At 32.5% G+C, this 24,781-nt stretch overlaps 1 protein-coding gene across 1 annotated transcript in view; it reads right to left on the reverse strand.

The window, feature by feature from the left end:
• The window catches only part of LOC130450443 (terminal nucleotidyltransferase 5C), a 183,194-nt gene that overhangs the window by 48,880 nt on the left and 109,533 nt on the right, over positions 1–24,781 (reverse strand). The window lies entirely within an intron of this gene.

The raw sequence follows: 24,781 nt of genomic DNA on the forward strand, positions 1-24,781 counted from the left end.
ACTTGTTGAACAACATTTTATAAGTAACTTAAAAACGTTTTAAGCCAGGCCCAAAATTCTTCGACTAGGTGTATGGATCTTTCGAGATCGGTTTACTGTGTCATATCTTTGTTTTTTTTGCTGTTGATGTTTTAAAATTTTCTACATTACTCTTATATTCATCGAGTCTAATACTGTTTCGAAAGCTACGAAATTTGACCTGGTATCTGTATTTTGCGCTTTTGTTTGCTCCAATATTATTCTCAATGACAGAATATAGTCAATGCAAGAGTTCCCTCTTTTAAATCCAGCTTAGTTTTTGCAGATTTTATCGTTCAGTGATTCTCTTCTTTTTATTCAGTAACGTGATGGATCGTCAGCTCTCAGAATAAGTTTATTTTTTTGCTAGTTTAATTAACTCTTCATTCTAGTTTCCTAGGATTCTCTAATCAATCCTGATTTTATAGAGAAATGGATTAAACATTTCAGTTGGAAGACATGTATGTGCTTGTATTAGAACTGCTAGAATACCGTCATTACCTTAAGCTTTTCAGAAGAAGATCTCAGAGAAACGCGAAAAGTGGCTATGAGTTACTGGACGGTCAGAAGAAGATATAAGACAGCTAACTTTGAGTCGAAAATGTCAACTACTGGCCACAAATTAACTCCAGCTCACCGTGCAGCTACTATTTGCCAGAGAACACGTTAATTTAACTGACGAATAATGTTGCTCCGTTTTCTTCTTAGACGGAAGCAAAGTGTACCTGCATGGCAGCGATAGTAGAGGACGGATCTTCAGATAACCTGGAGAAAGATACGCGCAGAGAGGAGGTTCCTGAATGGTTTAGGTGGAAATTTTATTGAAACTGGCGGTGGAGTGTCATTCTTTACACCAGATTTATCAACAAACACTTCATCTTAATGAAGAACAATGCCCGTCCATATATTGCAGGTTCCGTACAGCAGTATTTACATGATGACATTATTGTCGCTTTGGATTGGCCGGCGCATAACCCGGACTTAAATTCTATTGAGTATTTATGGCATAAACCTAAGAGAAAAGTTTTTTGACGACATGTATGTCACTTTTCGCGTCAAATACAGCACGTTCAAACAATGGTTTTATCTGTTTAAGTTTATTAGATTAGATTAGATTAAGATTATAATAATACGAGGGCAGTTGAAACATCGTTATGATATTAAAATGCCATTTCATCTACAACATACACTTTAAATCTGTCTTTGTGCATCTTCACCATGGAATGAATTTCTGGTTATAGTAAATCTTTATGGAATTTTTTTGAATCAAGTCAATCATAAAGTTTTACAACTATTTGTTCTTTTCATCTTGACTGATAACTGATATTTTCTTTTAGTTACACTTCTACATTTTAAAATTCTTATATGTTATATATTTAAATTATGCCAGTTTTATAAGAAGTTAACATATTTCAACTACCTGTTAAACATTCTATTTTTTGGTTTACTTCTATGTGGGTAATAATAAATTTTTCTTTACCTGAAAGTCTTCTCCAGTTCCTTTTTAAAAGTTTTGAAACTCCTAATATTCAAATTTTACTAAATATTTGTTTTTGTGTTACCTTTATTGACACAAGGTACGTTAGTATAATTTATCCTGCTGCTTTTGTTTTCTGAATGGGATAACTTGGTTATCGAAACGAAACATGCGTTATGTGAAATATATAATCAAATTATATAATAAGTCCATTGAAAAAGTATGAAATCACATTATAATGATAAAAGTCGTGATTTGCCAGCCTTGGTTACAGAAACTTTGAGAGAAGATTATTTCAAAACCTGTTGTTTTACCAATAATAGCTGTACAGAAAAAATATGCATAGAGAAATTAAGTGATATACACTCATAAAAATAATATCTCACCAAGTAGTTGGTGTCTGGATTTGATACGACTGTTGACAAGCTTTCAATGATTTTTAGAACATACGTGTTAAAATTTATGACTTTTTTTGCACACAAAATTAGTTCTGCCACCTGCCAATCGTGACGACAGGGTAATAAAAATTTGTCATTACTGTTAATGTCAATATGTCATTCGTCATCATTTTCCGAATTCCCACTTTCCTGATGTGTGTTTTAAATGGGAAAAATTTTGTAATATTCAATGGTCTACACCAAATTATCCCTTGTGTGAAAATCATTTTCATTCAAAGTGATTTTTCAAATTACAATAGAAAATATTTGACGTATGAAGCTATCCCATCTATTCCTACCTCACATCTGCTTGTCTATTTCCATGGAGATTACAGTTAGGCCAAAGTTCATGACTGTGTAGTAAACCAAGAATATTCATATGCTGTAAATACAGGTATAGTAGACACTGATATTTGAGGAGCATCAAATTGATAGTTCAAGTGTTCTTACCATAACATCTTTGCCATAACATCTGGCAATTTACCTATAGAAGAGCCATTGAAGTTTTCAAGTGAATTTTCAGACTACATTGTTACAGAGGAAATTAATAGTTTTGACGAAGAAAAATCGGGTTTTTTTATTGTAGCTGGAACTAGCAAGAACAATTTAACACCTAGGGAAATGGTTATGTATTAAGTTCATCGGAATACAAAAGCCAAAATATCAAAATTGAAAAACAGTCTAAAGAATAACTGAGAGCAGTTAAAGGCATTGAAGAATATGTGTGAAATTTCTCTGTCTACAGAACTGTACTCCAGAAGCAGTTTACCCCCAACGAGCAAAGCATCATTTAATGGAAGTGGAGGACGAAGAGATGTATCTGATGGAATCATTTGGGATCAAAATTTTCTTTGGTTTATTATAAGAGGCTGATTTATTTTACAATTTCATTGATTTGTTTTTAAAATTTTTTATATATTTTTTAAAAAGGCTGTGTTAGGTATAATTGATTTATTTTCTTTTTTTTTGAGAAAAGTTTATGAATTTTCGAGACTTTTCTTTGTACATAATATATTTTGTGAATTACAAAATGATATTATATGATATTTTTGCACTGTTTTATTTCTGTTTAGTATTTATTTACATATTACACTTTTCAATTTGTTTTTTCCAAAAATCTGTATTTTATTAGTTCTTATTTTAAAAGTGATATTGTAATCATGTCTACTAATTTTCCTTGGTTTAGAGAAAAATGTATATAAATAAGTCTACGGTATTTTTTTATCATGAAGTGATGGAAATGAATAACATAGAATAGAGTAGATATTCTGTGTTGTAAATTTAACTGAACCGCGAAAATATATCAGTTCTAACCTAACCTAACCTGCCATCGAGGGCACTGACAGCGAAAATCTGTTGTTTCTAGTGAATAACAACTACGTTTGCATTTCTTCTTAGGGTATGTTCTGTGGATTTTATTCTTAAACCGCCAGTCGTGACTTAGATGGTAGAGAGTAGTGTTTTAGATTGTAGAAAAGGGAAACCAAACTGCGTTGATTGCCTCCAATAATAAATATTTTTGTAAATTGTTTGTGACTTTGATGGTCAATCAGTGGCTTTTCATAATTATTAGATATATTTGTCGGCACATCTCGAGTTACAGGAAGTTGCCAAAAAGTTGAGGAAAGATCCAGCACACCCTCGATTTTTTGATAGTTATGAATTACAATTAAAAAGATCATACAAGTTTTCAACAATCAATACAGTCCACTTACAATATCAAATAAAAAAATATCTCTAAGCGATCACAGTAGAAAAAACAGTAAGAAAGAAAGACTAAATGTGTAGAATGAATTTGAGATACTGAGAATTGACAATACCAAGCAAAATCTATCATTATAGTTTAAAATTTTTGACTCCAATGAAATTAAATTACAAATATGTTCTAACTATGGCTTTCTAATTAGATAAAGTTTATTGATGCAGTTTATTCAATGGACGACGATAGTTGTTGACGTCACATAAGCGATCGGACCCATGTACGTATCAACTTTCTCATCTTTGTAGATAAAAAAAAATATATTAAAAGTACTTTTGGTGTAGTGATAAATCACTGACAGGTGATCTTCTTGTGCCATGTTCGCGATCGAACTTAATGAGCTCTCTTTTTACCACACAATGAACAAGTTTACGACGAAACAGAATGTCTTTGATGAGTGGTTATACTAGGCATTAACTATATTGTTAGAATTTTTGTCATTGCCTTCTGCTAGCTGGCACGCGGAATTTACATTTTTCGATGTTGTCTAATCCTGGTTTCCATTCCGCGCCGACTTAACAGATTCTTCTACGACAACACGATATCAACATTAAAAGTTATACAAATTTTGAATAGTTATTATTATTATTTTATATTCTAAATTACTCTCTAACCACTTGTTATTCTTTTGAAAAATATTTCGCATATGGTTGCAACGACTCTGTACTCCCGCGACGCCTACGCAACGTAAAAGGGGAACATCCCGGTTGTCGGCTGTATAATACGAGGCATCGATCCAGTTAGGAGATGCATTCATTTTCCAGGAATAGCTAGAAAGAGGGATATTAAACGTGTAGGGGTAGTTTTTGGCGGTTTGTTGTTTTTGTTAAGTTATTGCGTACTAGAAAGATTAATTTTTTACCATTATAGTTTGCGTGGGTGTATACAACAGCTTTTTAATTGGAATCTGGAGATATGGACGTCTCATGTAATCGAATTTATTTTTAGTGTTTTCACAGGATGTCATAAAAACGTGAATTGAAATTTGTAACTGATAATAAGAGAGGCAATATATCTATATCAATTAATCCTGCAATAAATTTTATTGTTATTGTTGTAGTAAATCAGACACTTTCGACGGAAATTACAGTAGTTTTACTACATCCATTTTTGTAGTTATCCCAACTTTTTATAAGAAATTCGATAATTTTACAATACACAAAGCTTCTTTGATTGAGTTGGTACTGTAGCTTCATTTTCAACTCATAAGCAATTCGATTAATCCATATTCCTCACTCGACTAACCTCCTTAACTTCAATTTGATCCAGAGCTTCCAGAGTCCAATTCCTTGTATAGAAAATGATTAGTATTAAGACAGAAATTGAGCCGAAATTTCAAAAGGTTTCCATAAACAGAAGTAATAAAGTGAACGTCAAAAAGCAAGAGCATTGATTTAAGAAAAGGTTCAAGGTTCAAACTCATTTTGTTAAACTTAATAGATTGAGAAGAAAAAGATTTAGGAAAAATATCTTGTTATGTCGGAAACATTTCAGACAACACTCGTAATATAATAATTTGGTGAGAAAGAGGGAACAAATTCCAATTTGGCAACTGTTCTCTACAAAAATCGATGTGGCATTTTTCATCTCTTGTTAAATTAGGTCTGGCAATTCATCATGAATAGATTGACATAAACGATTAAAATTTATTTGGAAAAGGACGGCTCAGCTCTATACACATATTGGGTTTTATGGAGGTTATAATCGTCCTTTGAAACCATTCATTCGAGAAACTGTTGATAGTTTTGGTAATACTTTATTATAATCGAAAATACGTATCTCGTAAAATATTATACAGTGTGCATAAAAAAAGCGATTATAGCGTTATGTTGGTGATTATTTGAATTTCAATTCCCCATCATGAAACGTATTAAAAACTTTGAGCAAATATCTGGGTGTTCGTGAATATAAATACGACTTTTCCAGGAGGCAGAAGGAAACATTGCTATTGATTCACAATTTCCTGTGGAGAAGCACACTTCTGGATAAATGGTTATGTGAAAAATTAGAGAGGATTAATTTGGGGCAAGGACAATCCCCAATCTATGTTCGAAACACCAATACAATTAACCGTTTGGCGCGATTATGGGCTGATGGTACAATTGGTCCTAAAGCTGATGGTCAAAGCGATAAATATGCAGATATGGTAGAATGGCGTCACATATCGCGCTAAAGAGATAATTCACAACAAGAAACTTCTAATCAATAATTAATTTCTGGTAATAGACCTGTTAACTGCCCATTGGGTTCATGCGAGGATAAACCAAAAACATATGAGCTAATATGTAATTGCCGGATTACAGCCTGCAGGTATGTGTGTGTGTGTGTGTGTGTGTGTGTGTGTGTGTGTGTGTGTGTGTGTGTGTGTGTGTGTGTGTGCGAAGTATGTGTGAAAATTGGACCTCAAGATTTTTCCCAGTCGAGTAAGCTCTTTACAAACGGTAATTATAGATGTTTCGCATTTTGATATTTGCTTTGTTTGTTAATTGATTGACTATGTTTAGTCATTATTTTTATATGTATTATATACAGGATAATTATTCACTCTCAGCGCAGTTTTTACTTCAATACATTAAATATCAGGACCTCAGAGGTAGATAACTCTATCAACGAAGTATACTAGGAAATTAAGTTTAAATTTCTTGAGGAGCAATTGGTTTAGTATACCATTAAGAGCAGTATATGTTTGTAGGCTTGTTTATTTGAATAAATCAAACGTTAAGGAATATTTATGGAGTAAAATACGTGGTGCAATCCTTCAGATCTTAGACTCATAGTAAATAGTGCGCAAAAATCTTTATGCGTGCGCCAATGACAAATCTCAACAAGCTCGAATGAACACAAAAACAGAACGGAGGCTGTTTAAGTAGACGTGTGTCCATTAAGCAACAATTAAACCTTAGTCCAAGTTACTTCGATGGGGATGAGAATCATTCGAAGAGAACCCGCGGGTAAGAGGTCCAATGACGATGACTACTCCAGAAAACATTGCAGTACAGACTGTAATTTTTTAAACAAGTTTTCTAAGTATCCTACATGAGCATTTGAATGTGACAAAAAATGGGTGCATCGAAATCTCAACGAAGTGTAAAAGTGGTGTCGAATAGAATGTTGTTAGAGATTTTTCGAATTTCACCACGAGGATCATGAAAATGTAATTCGATCAATTGAAATGTGTGATGGAACTATGATTCTTTAATATGATCCGACAACCAAAAGAGATTCTATGGGGTTGCATCCGAAAGAAAAAAAATCGATGATTACGAGAAGCACCAAAAAAATAATTGCTCAAATATTTTGCAACTGCAATGATTTTCTTTTGAATACCTTAAGGAATTAAATACTACTGCGAACGCAGCATATTAGTATTACTTACTAAAGCGTTGTATCAAAAATTATCAAAAAAGGCGCGGCAAAATCATCCGAACTGTGCGCTTGCTTCATAGCAATGCTCCAGTAAAAAGATAATATATGGAAAAATAATCACATTTTTTTTATTAACGACCTTTTTTTCTATGTTATGCTCAGGCTCACAAATTATTCAAATGTTCAAATATTATTGCAAAAATTTATCATGAAGCTAATAGGAAAAATTAGGAAGCTTACAACATGAGCTGAAATAAAGTTAATACGTTATCAAAACATTATTTAATACAGTTTTTCCTATTATATTTAAATTCTCTGTCCAGTAGTAAAGTAGTCAAGATTAGTAACCAGGTAATAACTAAGGATAAAAATATTAACAATTCAATTATTTAAAAATCTAGCTTTATGCTAAACATTTTTTGAAGAGAATATCACCAGTCAAAGAAATGTTTGATTGTAATGATTTGAGGTGCAGGCACCGATAAATGTAATTTTATAGAAACATTTTAGATATTTTTCGTAAAAAAGAGGAGGTGCAGGTCCAGTGAAAAGTGTACATACTGTGACAACTAAACAAGACTTGATATAACCATTGACAGAGCTACATTATTAACAGCAGAAATATTATTATTATATTTGCCAAACGAGATTTAGAGCCTGTTTGATGATATGCCGCTACAAACTTGACGGAAGCTCTCCTACTATTAGTTTAGATATACGACAATTAAATACACTGCTGTCTAATCAGATCTAGAAGGTCCTTTTCCGTGGCAATTGCAATTAAGAGACGTAAATTCCGTAGATTCTCAGAAATAAAACGTATTCAACAACTGTGTAAACCTGTAAACTAAGAAACATTTAATAAATAGAATTGTGTTATCAGATTTCTTTTTTCCTTCCGGGTTTCCTCCAAGGTTTCTGCTATTCACCATCTGTTCTATATGCCGTAACCATTGTAGCCTATGTCTAAATTGCAGGCTGCGAAGTGGTAAACGATGTTAACTATCTTGTTTCCTCAATTAACAACACTGGGAAAAGCGAAATACCGTCGCTTGACTATGGCAAGATCAGCGACTACCAAGTTGAATAAAATAAGGGAAGACAAATCTATCACGAAAACAACGAAACTCCGTCTAGTTGATGCTCTTATCTTCCCCATTGCAACGTACGCAGGGACAACATGAATTTGATGTACCTGGAACATATAGCTAGAATATCAGGATCAGGATTAATGGGACGATTAATCATAGAAGGGAAAGTAGAAGGCAGATCCACAACAAGATAGGCAAGCATGGAAACAACTGCTGAATCAAATATAAATGGTGTCACTTTGGAGGATAATGGAAAGAGGAGGAGGAGGAGGATGTACCCATTACTGTTATTTGCAAGTCTCATCTATCCTTTATATCTACTATCTTTCTTAGATTCTTTATTTATTCTTCTAATTCAATTCAATTTATTGCAACTTTTTTATAACCCAGTTTCGCTTGAGGGCAATACATACAGTGGGTCTTAAACCTGTTTCATAAGAGCTTATTATCGTTCCTGTAGAAACCTCTTTCCATTTTGAGGTTGTGGTGTAGCACACTCCAGCATATATTTTGTCTTCAGTCAGTCCATTTCTACTTCTTCGTCATAGTTGTAATTAATCATGTTATTTTTCTTCTTTATCAATTTGTTGTTTAATTCCAATTCTAGCACTTTCGTTTCTTTCAGTTTTAAATCCATAGTTTCTGATGCTAATGCTTCTCTTTTTCTACAAAGCTATAACCAACTCGATAACGGCACAGGCCTTGCAACACCTTAAATTTATTATTGATATTTCATATGCATAGCAATGTTTAAGCATGAAAAGTGGAATACAAGTGTTGTCCTTATATACTTTCAGCTTGAAGCCATTTTATTACCAAAAGCGCTTTTTGAAATCTATAATCTGTTTGATAACATCTCTTTTGTTTCTGATGGAAATTTGAAATTTAGAATTCAACCTACAAGAACCTTCGATTTTTATTATAAAAGTGCAAAAATGATTTTTGATACTTTGGAAGTGGGAGGAGCTCTTATTGAGAATTTATTAGATTACTGTTTATTCTTTTTTGTTGTAGACCAAGAGCCAGTGACAAATTTGCAAAAAAACTAATGATAAAATTTTACCGTTTGACACAGTAGAAAAATTGAATAAATGTAGGAGAATGTTAATCTGTATTCATTGAAGATCACGACCAATATGATGGTGCACACGAGGATGAAGACTATGAAACAACAGAATAATTCCACAAACATAAATTCTGTCTTTTTAATTAGAATAATAAAGTTTTTCTTTAATTGTATATATCCAGCTTATATATATTTTACTCTCCACATGTGTTTTTACTTACCTAAAGAATATTCTAAATGTACGTCCAATAAAGTCTAAAGATGCTAAATAAGCGCTCTCACTCTAACTCTAACACTCCAACTAACAGGTTTCCATATGCTTTGCTCGCACTCGCACGGGCACTCTGGTAGACTGTTGGTGATAAAATTTCTTTCTGGCATTAGACATTATGTCTTATTAATCTATTTTATTTATTATGTTGAAATTTCATGATTGATGAAATGACAAAATTGGATTTTTTTTATAAAGATTTATAATGTTCCGTCAACAATTAGGAGGTATGTAAATGTTCTGGCAAAAATTTTATAAGTAACAATATTATCGAAAGTAATTTCCTAGAATTTTATGATTTATACTTTAACAAAAATCAGTCTTATTTCTGACCGTTTTTAAAAATTTAGGCCACAAAGGGCTGCCAGAAGTGGCTTTTCAGCATCTGTAGGTATTAAGGTTTGACTGTGAAAAGTTTCATGACTTTTGAAATGACCACCTAAAATTAGTCAGTAATTTTTCTCTAAAGATCTATAACTTGTAGTATATAACATTTTCTTGATGGTTTAATAACTTTTTGTTTGTATATTTTGATTCAAAACAAAAGCCGAACCAAATACATTATCATTTGCTGAATATCTAATGAGGATCATTTTAACAGATGGAAATTTGAAAATGTCGAAAACAATCATGAAAGTTTGGAGGCAATTTTCGAAAAAGAGGGGTTGTAATGAGAAAGTTTATAAGAAGTACTAGCAAAATTTGGTTAAAACTGCTCTATCGTTAGAATAAGAATAAAAATTTTCATCATCTTGGGTAGCTATCTCATTACGTTTTTCATTGTTTTTTACTGCCTACTTTTTCATTATTTCCGGTTCCAATTATGAAAATTCCCACCTGGTTTTAAGATTTCCCGTATATTTTCCATTTAATATCGAGTAATAAAAGCTATCTCCGGGGATTGAACTTAATGACAACCGTAAATCTTCCAGTGGGAAGGTGGATATTAATATCTTTAACCCAGTGACGTATCAACTTTTCAATTAAACTTTCGAAGAAATTATTGTGATGTCATCAAAGTTTTTTTAAAATGGGTGGTTTCATTCAGTAGAATAAAAAATAAAATTCTATTACAAAAACGTGTTAGGTGGATGGAAATTGGTTTATTTGTAACAAATTATCAAAATGATAGAACAAGCAAATATACCGAATGGTGTTTCACTAAATACTCGATTCCCACAGGAAATGAAAAATGTACAAAAGCATGTATAATATTATTGGACGGAAAACGAATTATCATAAAAAATGCAACTCTTTGCAGTCTCGTATCAAACTTATGTTCTAATATAAAATTATTAATTAATTCTATGTATACATATTTGTAACAGTAACAAGGCTTATTAAGTCGGACTACTACGAAAAGTTTAATGGTATGTACTATTAACGATTCGCGGTTACGAGATTTTGGACGTAGTACGATGTTTCATATTAAAGGGTTGCGGTTAGAAGTTGGGTGTGGAAGGGTGTAACCTAATAACGGGTTGTTATTAGGTTTAAATAAAAGATTTTCGTAGTGGGATTGTGGCAAAATTAAACATCAACGTATACTAACACTAACTCTAATATAATCCAAGCTTTCGAATACTTTTGTAATATCTTTCGAAATTCAATATTTCGAAAATGTATTCTGCCGTTCTTCAAATAATAAAACAACTACTTTCCTGACTAATGACTAAGCGAATATTGAATTACTTCTCTTCTGAAGAGCGTGATGTTAATTGACCTTTTTGTGGATATTAACATCCCCAATCGATCGCAATTGAAAGAAGAAGTTTATAAGCACTGACTAGTTTCGACGTTATTACGTCTCATTAGGGTGGTATAACAACTCTCGTCTTTCACAGCTTTAACAGACGTTAATCTTGTTCTAGTTAATGCAGATTTGATTCGTCACACGTTGTTAACTTCTTTCAATCGCATTCAATGTGTCAATACGAATATTTTGGCAAGCTGGTTGTTCACTTTTAGACACCAGTTTTGCACACACTTTTCTCATGTTAAAATTTTCATACAAAATTTGAAACATGCATTCTATGTCAATTCCTATAGATTCTTCAGCAATCCCACTAATACTTAGCCGACGGTCAGGCCTTTTGATATTTAAAATCTAAGAGCTAATGATATTAGTTCCTAAATGATATAAAATATTTTAATATCTCTTGGTCTTACGGTCCAACAACAGTGCTAATTATAACTGACAAACTGACAAACAAGAATTCTACCTGAAAATGATTACAAGTGATAAGCTAAAGGCCAGAATCAGCGATAAGTGGCCAGTAACCTGAACAAGAATCAGTCTGCTGTTTCCAGAGTTTACCGTCGTTACCAGACTGGTAACTTTCATGGAAGACGCTTTTCCACAAGAAAAATGTGCACATCCGAGAGAGATGACTGATTCATTGTGAACACATTACTGATACATCGAGCCCTCTCCGGTGTTGAAATTCAACAAGAGCTCAGAAAAATACGGCGAGTGGCTGTGAGTAGCGGCACAGTCAGACGAATACTCAAGGTAGCTAACCTTTAGCCAAAAAGGTCAGCTACTGGCCCCAAATTAGATCCAGCTCCCTTCCGAAAGCAGAAATTGACGGTGGAGCGGCGGGATTAACGGCGAACCGATACATAGAAGAAGTTTTAGAGAATCACATCGTTTCTTACGTCAGTTTCAACTGCACAAACTTTCTAATGCCCGTCCATATACTGCAGCTTCCGTACAGTATTTATAGGATGACGAAATTGCCGCTACGGATGGGTCAGCGGATAGCCCGGACTTAAATCCCATCGAGCGTTTATGGGATAAATTTAAGAATAAAGTTTGGGGTGGAAATCCTGCACCAGCCAAAAAATCGAAAATCGGACCTCAAAACGGCGCTTAATTAAGAATCGAAGTAAAGAAACTTATTCCATTCATAATAAAGCGATTGAAAGCTGTTCAAGTTTGTATTTTCTTTAGTGTTAATTATAACCTTTTTTCATTGTTTAAGATTCCTTTGTGTTTCATTTTTTTTTCTTTACCAAAAAAAAAACAATTCGATATCTACATGGACCACTCACAATAAAGCTAAGACTAATGGATTAGAATCAGAAAAGGAATGGAAGCCACAGAATTTTCGCTAGAGACTTTTGACCCCGAACGTTCGACTTGAGTTGATTTTTTTAAATAATATTCAACGAGCACGTTTTCAAAGATAAGTTATTAGTAATTATCGCATTTTTCCAATTGTGCGTCGTTGAGTGTTGAACCATTAAATTTTGTAAAATGGCGTTGATAGAGTCCTTAATCGTTTGCTGGTTTTTGAAAGCGTGTATAATCGATTTAAAATCATAATGAATTCATATCGCGGTCTATTAGGAGCGGATTTAATCCGTCTTCCAGAGATCATTTCACATTTTCGATATTATCGGGAAAAAAGTTCAAAGCCTAAGAAGCAAAACTGCTTAATATTGGGGTCTTGATTTCTTTTCATCATCTATTAAATACAAATTTATAGGTTTTTACATAAAATTGGTTATAAAATGAGGTTGAATCTATTTTCTTATAAAAAATTCAAAGTATTGTTTTTCGTTTCAAAACCTCTATGCAAATTTGAGATTCTTCCAGAATGTGAAGGTTTTTAATAATTTTTAGGATTATAAAATAGATTGGTAAAGTAATCAGAACATTAATGCTAGAAAGAGACATCACCGCTGAAATGATGAAATATCATCATGGGTTAAGAGAGAATAATGAAACTAAAAAAAAAATACTTAACGAGAAAATGCCTAATAAATAATAATAACAAGTATACAAGCAAATATAATGAGAGAACAATAGAGAGAAAGAAGAATAAGACAAAAAAGGCAGGAATCAAAACAAAATAACTACTACTTTCCTGGCTAAAGACTCGACGAATATTGAATTACATCTTCTCTGAAGATCGTGATGTCAATCGACCTCTTTGTCGATATTAACATCCCCAATGGATCACAATTCAAAGAAGAGGTTTATAACTGACTAGTTTCGACGTTATTAAGTTTCGTCAGAGTGGTATAACAAACCTCGTTCGGGCTTGAGCCCCGCACTGAAGAGCGACGCTATTTGGTTATAAACACGGCAGAAAGATGAAAATCGCGACAGGACTCATTTTAAGCAAAGAAAATTTCATTTTCCAGGAAAATGTCAAAAGGCAGGAATCATAAAATAGAGGACAATCACTGGTCCCATCCCCCACAGTCTATAATGATTTTTTCAATAATATTTACGAGTTCATTCCTTGTTATGTTCTATTGGTTTTCAAAAATGGTAAGTCGATAGCTTGCGACCATGAATAAATCTTCTAATAAATGCCATTTTTTTGAAGACGATATATACTAGAGAAATATGTCTGGAATATTTTGTTTGAGGCAAGACTTTTTTTATTATCTAAAGTTTTTCTATAAATTTTATGGGTTGTCCAGTGTGTCTGCAGAACAGAAGATACCGCATGAAATCATTATATTTATTGATACGACTAGTATTTTCTGCAGTAGATGCGTTCAATTATCTGATATTTAAACTATTCGAAGCCCAAGGATTTTCATTGCAAAAACAACATAAAAATGGACATAGTCTATCTATTTAATTTTTTGGTGTCTCGCAATTTAATTGAAGTGTAAGTAAACATAGTTGATTAAAAAACTTACAATTAATTGAAACTTGCAATAGTCGTCGTCGGTATGCTCTAGTTCTGACAACCTACAGATTCCTTAGCGCTAACAAAATAAAATCAAAAAAATTGAGAAACATTTTAATACTCGCTTTCTAAACGTATGTTCTGGTTTATTCCGTTAATAAGTAACCAGCACGTTTGTTACAAAATCGGTATTTCTGTGTATTAAATAAAATATTAAACTATTGAATTGCAAAATGTTTTAACCATTCCATTCATTGTTACGACATAAATACCAAAACACATTTATACAAAATATCTTTACACGACGTAAACTTAAATAAACCTTTAAAAGGACGATTAGAATTTCCGCTCTTTGACTCGAAACATTTTAGATGTTACTCATAAATCTTACGTATTAGATGATTGTTTATAAAAAGAATACAAGTTATTACAGAAACACAGAAATAGTTTTTTGAAATTACAATTATTGGTCATTGGATATGACTTTATTGTTTTTCAAAATATTCTCCATTACGACAATATACAATTGCAAGCGTTTGAACCAGTCGTCGAAGCATTTTATTCATTTCGATCAATGGTGAATTTACCAGTAGGTTGAATAGGCTGTAGACTAGAGCGGCAAATTTTGTTTTCATTTTTTTTCATTTCAATTTACAAAATTTAGAGAAAAAATTAAAGTTGACACTGCTGCTGATATTTATGAATCACTCTTAAGTTTTTCATAGCCGAAAAAGATAATTTTAAGTAACTGTTTCGAAAAGAAGACGATGGAATTGAACGCAATAAAAAATATTTTAAAGAAATGGAAAATAAGGAGCTAAAGAGAAAGTTGAATAAAGCACCTGATGATGAACTCATATTATCCCAGTTAACAAAATTGAGTGAGTGCAACTATCGGCTCTAACTAGAAAAAATCCTTATTAACAAGGCAGTATTTGTTCCTTCGAGAAAAGAATTTAAAAAATATTTATCTATACCTTGATATAGCACTTTGTCTAACTATTTGTACACCAACAAACAAATTCTTGTGGTGAGAGAAGCTTTTTTGCTTGAGAAGAGTGAATAACAATTAACAATGGACTTCAAGTCAAAAAAAGCTGAACGTTGTTTCAGTTCATATATGCATGGAGCCAGATCTAATTTCATACAACGATATACCTAATTATTTTTCGAATTCAAAGGCTACAGATATACTATAATGTTTTTATAATTTAACTTAAACTGTAATTCCAACAGATAATTAAGTCAAAATAGTTATTTTGTTTTAAAACTGTGAGTGTAATAAAAAAAATATTTGTCAACGTTACTCGTTGTGAAAGCATTATTCATATTAAGATATGAGGTTGAATGTAATCAAACATACAGCCTGCTTCAAAAGTAGTAGATCATTGTAATTTTCTTTTCTTAAAAAAAAAAATAATAAAACTTCTATTCCGTGAGAAACGGATCTTACACGAAACCTTAGTTATCAAATTGTTGTTGGAATGGAAATTTAACTTAATAATTGTGAAATAAGGTTTCAAATTTCAGAGATTAGTAGAGGCGGCAAAACATAAATAGCTTACAGGCTGCAATTCTGTAAATTCGCAACTGATTAGAATTAAGCTACTTCCAAAACATTTCAACGCTTCAGTTGCTTCTTCAGGTGTAGAAAAACGTTGACCTCGCAATTTATTTTTTTTTCTGCAGGAATAAGAAGAAATCATTGGGTACCAAACAAGGACTGTACGACGGTTAACCTATCAATTCGATGTTTTGACTGCTCAGAAACGTTTTTGTACTGATGTATGAGAGCTCGCAATGTTGTGGTGGACTGGACTGATTCTTCTACGACGTCTTTCAAAGCACCGCGATTGAATTTTTTCAACATTTATTTGCACCAATCGACACAACCTTTTATTTGAGCGATTGTCAAATTATACGACGCGACATAACTATCTTGGAATATCAGTTCACGCAATCAGCGAAACATGGTATATTACAATACGTTATGAGTACGTTCACCATTAAAAATGTCAAATTTCATGATGGCTACGTCAGATTTGACATATTCACATTACTATGACCATATATCAGACGTACCTCGTATAAATTAGCAGAAAAATTACATATTTGGGAAAGCATCTTGCAAAAAACGCACAGAATCATATTTTGCGAATTTTTAAGTTTTTGATAATAATAAATCCTTATGAATGAAACAAGAAAAACTATAATGAACATTTTGAATAATAAAATGTTTCTGACTCTCAGCAAAACTGTTATTATAAAATATTATTGAATTGGGAAAAGGGAGGATAACAGAAATAAAAACAGAGGTATTTTCTTAAAATCCATGTCTCCAAACAAGAAATCTACGATCAGATAAAAATATTTTGAGGAGCCGGATTTCTTATAAGAGATTTAACCAACTTTAGAGTGAATTTTTTAAACGAAGTAATAGAGGAATTAGGTTTGAAAACAACTAACATGGTGAACTATTTAGAGAGAATATGGAAATTTATGAGCTTGTTTACAAAGAAAAAAACGTTTAGTCAAAGATCATATGCATTCTGCACTCACAAATTTATTAATATACTTCAAATACATCTGATAAAAGTCTAAAGTGATTCATATTTTTCAGTTTGGTAGAAAATAGTGAGCTTCAGATTTAGTCAAATGAGAATAATCTGTGGACTGAAAGCCTTCCAACTAGTGGTGAATCATGACATCTGACGACAACATTCACAGGCCCAGACAACCTAAAACACCACCAATTCAACATTCAACTACGACTAAAATTCTTCGGCAAAGATCTGGGTTACATATTATTTAGTGAAACATTTAAAAGAGTGTAGTACATTGTTGAAATGGTTGATATTTATTGCTTAGTCACACAAACAAGAAGATACATATACTGAGAAACTGTGTTCAGAAAAGCAATTGTCGTAGAAAAAAATGTTTTGAACTTAGGAATTTTCATAATGTTAGACGCAAATTGTGCGTATATAGATAGATCATTCACGGATATGTGGAAATCAACTTTTTATCTATTAAACCGAGCTGCTATGAGCGTAAAAAAATTTAAGATTTATTCGGTTTAATGATGCAAAAACACTAGAAGTACGTAAAGGGGGAGATAAGACAGCGTCGGACCGCAATAGATAGACAATATTGAGTGCCAATTTATTGGCACTTTACAAACCAACTGAGTGTTTGACATTCGATAAGCAACTTACTCCTACAGAAAGCAAGCTAAATTCATCTAATATATACCATCAAAGCTAGCAAAGTATGGAATTAAAGTATGGTTAAGGTAAGCGATGCAGAAAATCATTTCCGTTGGTTGTAGGTTGTATTTACCCTAGCAAATCAACAACTGAATTCGAGGTAAATCACGGTGAAGGAGTAATAACAAATTTCGCCACACAATAAAAAGGATTCGGAAGCAATATGCCAACATTTTATTCATAATAATAATAATAAATAATTCTTCCACACTAACTATCTTGAGCTATTTCGAAAGAAAACTACCAAAGTTTATTGAAACATACAAGAACAAAACTTACTATATATACATATACCAACAAAACTTGTACACAAACATATATACAAAACGCGTGCTTAATCTCTAGGAGCAGCGTAGTTCTGATAGAGGCGACTAAAGTTAGGAATAGAAAGGGGTGTCTTGAAACCGTGTGGAAGAAAGAGGAATGTAGGTTTGTTGGTTTTTCCTAACCATGCTACCAGGTATATCGGTGAGGATCAAGTTAATTACATTTTGTTAGGACAAGTCAATTCCCTGGGTCAGGCATTGGAGTGGTTTATTGAGGTGGGAAATTGTTCGGGGAATTTGGTCGAAGGGTGAAAAATATCGTGATTGGATATATATATATATATATATATATATATATATATATATAAATTGATTGTAAACTATGCATTTGATCATTACATGATCATGTGATCATGTAATGATCTTTAACAAAATTGATGAGCAAGAGCCAACTCAAGTTTATGAGTGGTTTTGAAGAAGAATAATGGGTACGCAAATTTTTGATAAATGGCGCCATCACCAACATCCGGTTCAATTGTATTGTGAGATGCGGATTGCTGATTGACATCTAATAAATTTAAAGCATTTTCCGTATCATTCCAGTACAACTATGTACTCAAGAATGTTCTGTATTTGAACGTTTCGTGTTATAAATTAACTGTTCAACAGGTTTGCATCAAAAACGTTATAAATAATTTAATACTAGTATTAAATTGAACGGGCACATATTGCAGGCAAAGTCTTTATTATAAATTGCTGAAATGATTACCAACTTGAACTCATCTTTTACCTTTTTATATGTTTTTGTGATAAGAATTTCAAGTCATATCACCAGAAACATCGCAGAAGTAACTCCTTTTAGCTCCATACAATTTTCCCAGCGATGTTTAATAAGTTCCTTACCCTTTTTATAATAAGATATCACCTATTCGTTGTTGGAAAATCTATGAACAGCGAGCCGTTTTCTCAAGTCTGGGAACAGAAAATAATTGAAGGAGGTTAAATCTGGCGAATAGAGTGGATGAGCTAGCAATTCATCACTTTTGGCCATTGCAATAACGGATGTGTGAGTTGTCAATTGCCTTGATGAAACAACACTTTCTTCTTAGCCGTTTTTGCTTAATTTCTTCAATTAAACGTTGCAATAAGTTCGATTAATACTTGCAGTTGATATTTTTTACTTTTTTAAGATAGTCAATGAAAATCATCCCGCACGCATCCCAAAAACCGACGCCATGTCCTTGCCTGCGGATGGAACGGTCTTTGCCTTCTTTGGAGCCGGATTTTTCTTTTCAGTCCATTGTTTTGATTATTCTTTGGTTTCGGATGTGAAGTGATGGACCTTCATCCATGGTTTTGAAACGGCTTTATTTTTAGACGGAAACATGTTTCTATTTTTGTTCGATTCTGCGAAACGCGGCATCCATCCTGCTCGCACCTTTCTTATTTCCAAATTTCCAGTTAATATGCGATGTACCGCACTTTTTGAAACGCCTGATATATCTGCTAGCTCACGCATTTTCAGCTGACGATCATCCAGTACCGCTTTGTGGATTTTCTTCAATTTTGTCACCTATTTGGTCCACCATTGCGATGCTGGTCTGCTCAAGTCGTACGGTCTCGTTTAAACTCTGCAACCCAATATTTTACTGTTGATAACGAAGGAGCAGTCTTACACGCAGTAGAATCTAGTTCAACTTTTATATTGATTGGGCTAAGGTTTTTCAAATGTAAGTAAGTATTTATCAATGACCAAATTCACTGAAAACATTCACTATTGATGGCTGCCAAATAAATATTAAAAGATGTGGGATCTTCAAACTTGAAACATATGCTGTATAGATTGTGTACTTTCTAATACAGTGGTATTTTTTAAACAACTACCACCAACATCTGGGGAACTTCAATTTTCATCTATTTTCTATCAAATATTGATGAAGAAAACAAATTCATTATACCTAGGAAGTTTCCCACTCTGTAAGGTTTCTATAGTACTTATTACTTGTGCAAATCTTGTAGGTCTGGAAGAAATTCAACAGGTTTATTGGTTTCTTTTTGGAAGTGACCCATTCAGTTTTTTTTATTTTTTTTTTGTCGATTTCATTTCATAATTGTAGAAAATTTCTGCTTTTATTGTTTATAAAAATATTGTTCAATTCTGCCTGTATTGTTTTCTTATGTTTGCTTATTTCTTAGGGCGATTCTTTATCTATGTAATATACTCAATTTTCTACTTTACTATACTGATTCTTTTTTCCATACTGTTCGTTAATAGTAAACACCTACACTGGGCTAAAATTTCATATTTCATTCGTATATCATTAGTTAATCAACGTGACACTTAGGAGAGTAGGTGTAGCGAATAAAATAGATGTACTTGTGAGGAAAAATAAAAAGGAGTGAATCATCAGATTGAACAACCTCTACGACCTTGCCAAATTAAGAACTCGGTTGTTCAGCTAATGCGATTCTAAGAAAAGAAGGATTGTCGATTAGACTTTTAATTGGGCAACTCGGCTACAACCATAATTTTTTTTTCTTAATTCACCAGTTAATTGGATAATTTGTACAGTAAGAAATATACAAATGTTTAATTAGACCGTCACAGAATAGGCTTCATGACATAAAAACGAGAAGTATATGTAAATTTTATTTTTTATTGTTAAAAACTGATTTAGTTTGTTGAAATATCTTAAAATAACAACAATTTGTTTATTTTTTTAAATAAACATTATTAAATATCGTCGCTCACTCGACATGAATTTAATTGAAATTTTTTCAGATATTTTTTACCTCATCAGGTACGCCAAAAGGTCTAGAATTTCCAGCGATAATACTTCCTTAAGTTAGTAATAATTGAATCGAATGACATTAGTAAAATACTTAAAAGATGTGCATTAGTTAAGTACCTTTACGATTTTCTAGTGTGGCTTCTCCAATATGGTCTCAAATCTTTACTACGATGGTTCCAGATGTACTTGGCCTGACCTAGAGATTGCGATAATTGCTTGAAAAAGCCATTGTATTAGATAGATCTATACAGTATACGTTTCAAGTTTGAAGATGCCAGGTTCTTTAGTATTTGTTTGTCATCAATACTGAACGTTTTCTACTATGGGTATCAACAGTAGCAGAGAAGACCAGCTTCGTAGTGGTAGACCAAATGCGGTGACGACTCTAGGAATGTTGTAGAAAATCCACAAAGCGGTACTGGATGGTCTTGGACTGAAAGTGTGCGAGTTAGCAGGCATTTCAAAAAGTGTGGTACGGATTATTTTGACATGAGAAAGCTGTGAGCAAGAAGACAAATTTCTGCGACTTTTCATAACTTCACACCCGAAACAAAAGGACAATCAAAAAAATGGACTGAAAACAGGCAAAGACCAAAGACCGTTCCATCTGCAGGCAAGGTCGTGACGTCGTTTTATGGGATTCGCGTGGTATAATTCTCATTGACTATCTTAAATAAAGAAAAACTATCAACGACGAGTATAATGGAAAATTATTGCAACGTTTGATCGAAGGAATCAAGCAAAACCGGCTGCATTTGGTTAAGAAGAAAGTGTTGTTTTCTTTGTTGGCTCAGGTACTTCTGTGACCATCCTCATACTCCTGGATCTTTGTGCTTCTATGGGAAGAATTGCAATAGAAATCACAAGTGATTTGTGAAATAATATTTTGTGTATTGTTATAAATGGCAAATATTTCTATGTTATACAACTTTGCTCCTATTATTATTTTTTCGCAGTGATTTTTGTGTGGTTTGCAACAACAAAGAGCGTCAATACTACATCTGGCTTATAAGCCATTTTTACATTTTTGTCATGATTCTTTCAAGTTTCTCTTATCCTGAAGATACTCGTGGGCGTAGTATTCATCACTTCTGTAATCAGTTTCGACTCATCCAATTTTCCTTCTATTCTTAAACTCATTTAAGCTGCGTAAGCCAACTCTAATGCGCCTAATTCTACCCAACAGATTTGGTTTTTCTTCTTTTAGTTCTCTCGCTACTTCGGGCCGTCTGATGCGAAAAGTTGATGGTGTCTCATCAGGCAAATATACAATAGGTAATGAAAATAATTCATAAAGCCAAGCAGCATTTTGTTCCAGAAATTTTGTTTCCAGTGTATTAGTGATGCTACGTTCTAAAGATTTCAAAGTTTCTTCTCCATGCCTTCCAGATATTCAAAGCTTGCGGGCAAATGTTGCCATTTTCCGTATTATTTTAACCCTTCAGTTCTTGCCAAATGGTGAACAGATTCTTACGTTTTAAAGGAAAAGCCGTAAAATGGAATAACCACATAAAAATATCCGTTACTCATAAATAAGGATATTTTCAAAAGGGGCAAATATGTGCAGTTAATTTGTGTTTAGCAGGTTCGAAATACTATGCTCTTTTATTAAAACAAAAAATTACAACTTGACTAATTTTGTATCTGAAAAAAAAGTTTAATTTTTATTGTTTTTTCTTCGACTTAAATTAAAAATAATTTATATATTAATATTAAATTATGTACCCAGAATCCTTTTACCTATAACTAGATTATATCCAAAACACAAATAAATAGTTCAAAAGTTTCTTTAGATTAACATACTTAGACATTTCATGAACAAACGTACCGGTGCGTACTTTCAGGTGACAAAATGCGAAAAGAGAAAGTTTCAGATATATTCCATTCCACCCCGTTACAGACACAATATCTCTTTTGCATAAATAGCAAGTTTTGCGGTAATCCTGAACTCACGACAATTTGAACTTTTGATCAGGTTTTCACTGTAGGTTGTGGGTATGCGAATCAAATTTTTCACATAAATTTTTTTTATAAACTATAAAAAAGAATGATATGGGTTGGAATCGATATAATAATTACACTACGCTTGGTATTAATTTTGATATTGGCGTATTTTATAGACGTAGGTGATTGAATATAAAAAACTTATCTAAAATTTTCTCAGGTTATATGTTGACCTTGAACATTAATCTTGTTACTGATTATAGTCAATTTTTAGCATGCATAAAGGAAATTTATATCAGCAATTATCGCAATATTTGAATATTAAAATATGGACTTGATTAAATTGGTCAAAATAAATGTACAATAATACATAAATATACAAAATGTTTAATCAAGCTGGATTATTCAATACGACATTTCATCATTGTTATCAATTAAATTTGAATACAATGATGATATAAGGTTAATAAAAAAATTAGAAACCACAACACTTAGAATATAAAAAATAGAATTTTTAGCTTAAATCTTGGTTCAATCCGTTTAGTCGGATTTACAAATTGATAATGATAATAACCAAGTTAAAGAAAATATTGTGCACATATGGGTACAAAAATGAGAAAGTCATATAGGGACAATTACTCTATAATAATTAGCTGATAATCCGCTATTGACTAAAGTTAAAATTCGATGCAAATAATGTATACAGTGAGTGAGTATTCATAACGCCCACATAATTTCAACTCATTGCAATTTGTACATTTAAGGTACAAACTTTTTGATTTTTTCGGGAATAGTTTTTCCGTAACTTAATCTCTCATTTCAGGTGAAGTACAAGTTAATTAATTATAAGTAGTTTTTACATATTTTATCATTTAATTATGCAATGAAATCTTCTTCTAATCGCAACGAAAACATCAAGCAAACAAAAATTTTATTTTCAATTTTACTATTAAATGTGGCGAGTAGTGGGAAAAATAATAGTATATACAACAACAGTGAAGATGTTGATGATGATGGTCCCAGAAGTATCTGGTCCAACAAAGAAAACACCAAAAAGTTGGTAATCTGCTTTTAGTTCCATACACTTTTCCCGGCGATGTTCGATAAGTTCATTGTTGAAACTTCTTCGACCACCGACCCTTTTTCCAAAGTCTAAGAACAGAAAATACTTCGAGGGGTTAAAACTGGCGAATAGGGTGCATGAGGTAGCGAATAGGGTGCCTGAGGTAGCAAATAAAACTTTAATTCATTGTAAACTGGTGCATTGTCTTCATGAAACAACACTTTCTTCTTATCCAAATTCGGCCGTTTTTGCTTGATTTCTTCACTCAAACGTTGTAATAATTTTTTCTTTTTTAAATATAGTCAATGAAAATTATCCCACTAACAACTCAAAAAATTGACCTTGCCTGCAGTTGGAACGGTCTTTGTTTTCTTTTCAGTTCATTCATCTATGGTTATGAAAAGGTGCAAAAATTCGGCTTCATTTCTGAGGAAAATTGCTAAACACTCAATGAAAACATCTTCACGATGTTCTTTATATTCCATTGGTAGCAAACGCGGCTTTGTGGTATTTTTCAAGCAACTATCGCCATCTCTAGGTCAGGCTAGGTACTGCTAGGACCATCCTAGTATAGCCACCGGCAAAGACCTTGCGAAATAATCTTGGTGGTCGGTCAAATACTAATAGTCTTCACCATTTTAGTCTATAATATACTATTTTTTGCTATTTTAAACTCGTCTTTAATATATATAGATGTATCGATGATTTTCTAACTCTGAAACGCGTTCATCTAGTTTCTTAATCTCATGCAAAGGATACAAAGAGAAACTCATGAATCCTTTAGGGAGAAAATAAAAATCGAAGTAAAAATATAACATTCACTCTTTTCATGATCATTAAAAAAATAAATAAAAATGAGATAACACATTTTGAACTTTATTAGCTGATATACGTTAAAATGCTTGAAAACAATTATTTATATTATAATTCAGTAGCGTTAGCAATTAAATTAATTTCTTTTTTTTATTTTTTTACGGCGAAAGAACGTTGCTACTTGATTCAAGGTTATCGGCATTTTTATTTTTAAACCAGTCTTACTTTCTGTAAAACTGGTATATTCCATCTCGCATAGTTTTATTTTTAGAATAACCGAAACGAGATGTTACGTTATATTCAGTGACGTGGAAATTATTTATCGGATTTTTTTTATTGAATTATCTATATTTTAACGTGGACAAACTAATAAAAGAAGTTGGCATTGAAATTATAAACTAGAGCAAATATTTAATGTTAAATGAATATAAACAAGAATTATGAAGTGACGGCTAACAATAAACTATAAGATATAAAAAAAAAACTCAAATAGAAGACTA

The sequence above is a fragment of the Diorhabda sublineata genome, chromosome 11, assembly GCF_026230105.1.
Source record: "Diorhabda sublineata isolate icDioSubl1.1 chromosome 11, icDioSubl1.1, whole genome shotgun sequence".
In the NCBI taxonomy this organism is placed as follows: Eukaryota; Metazoa; Arthropoda; class Insecta; order Coleoptera; family Chrysomelidae; genus Diorhabda; species Diorhabda sublineata.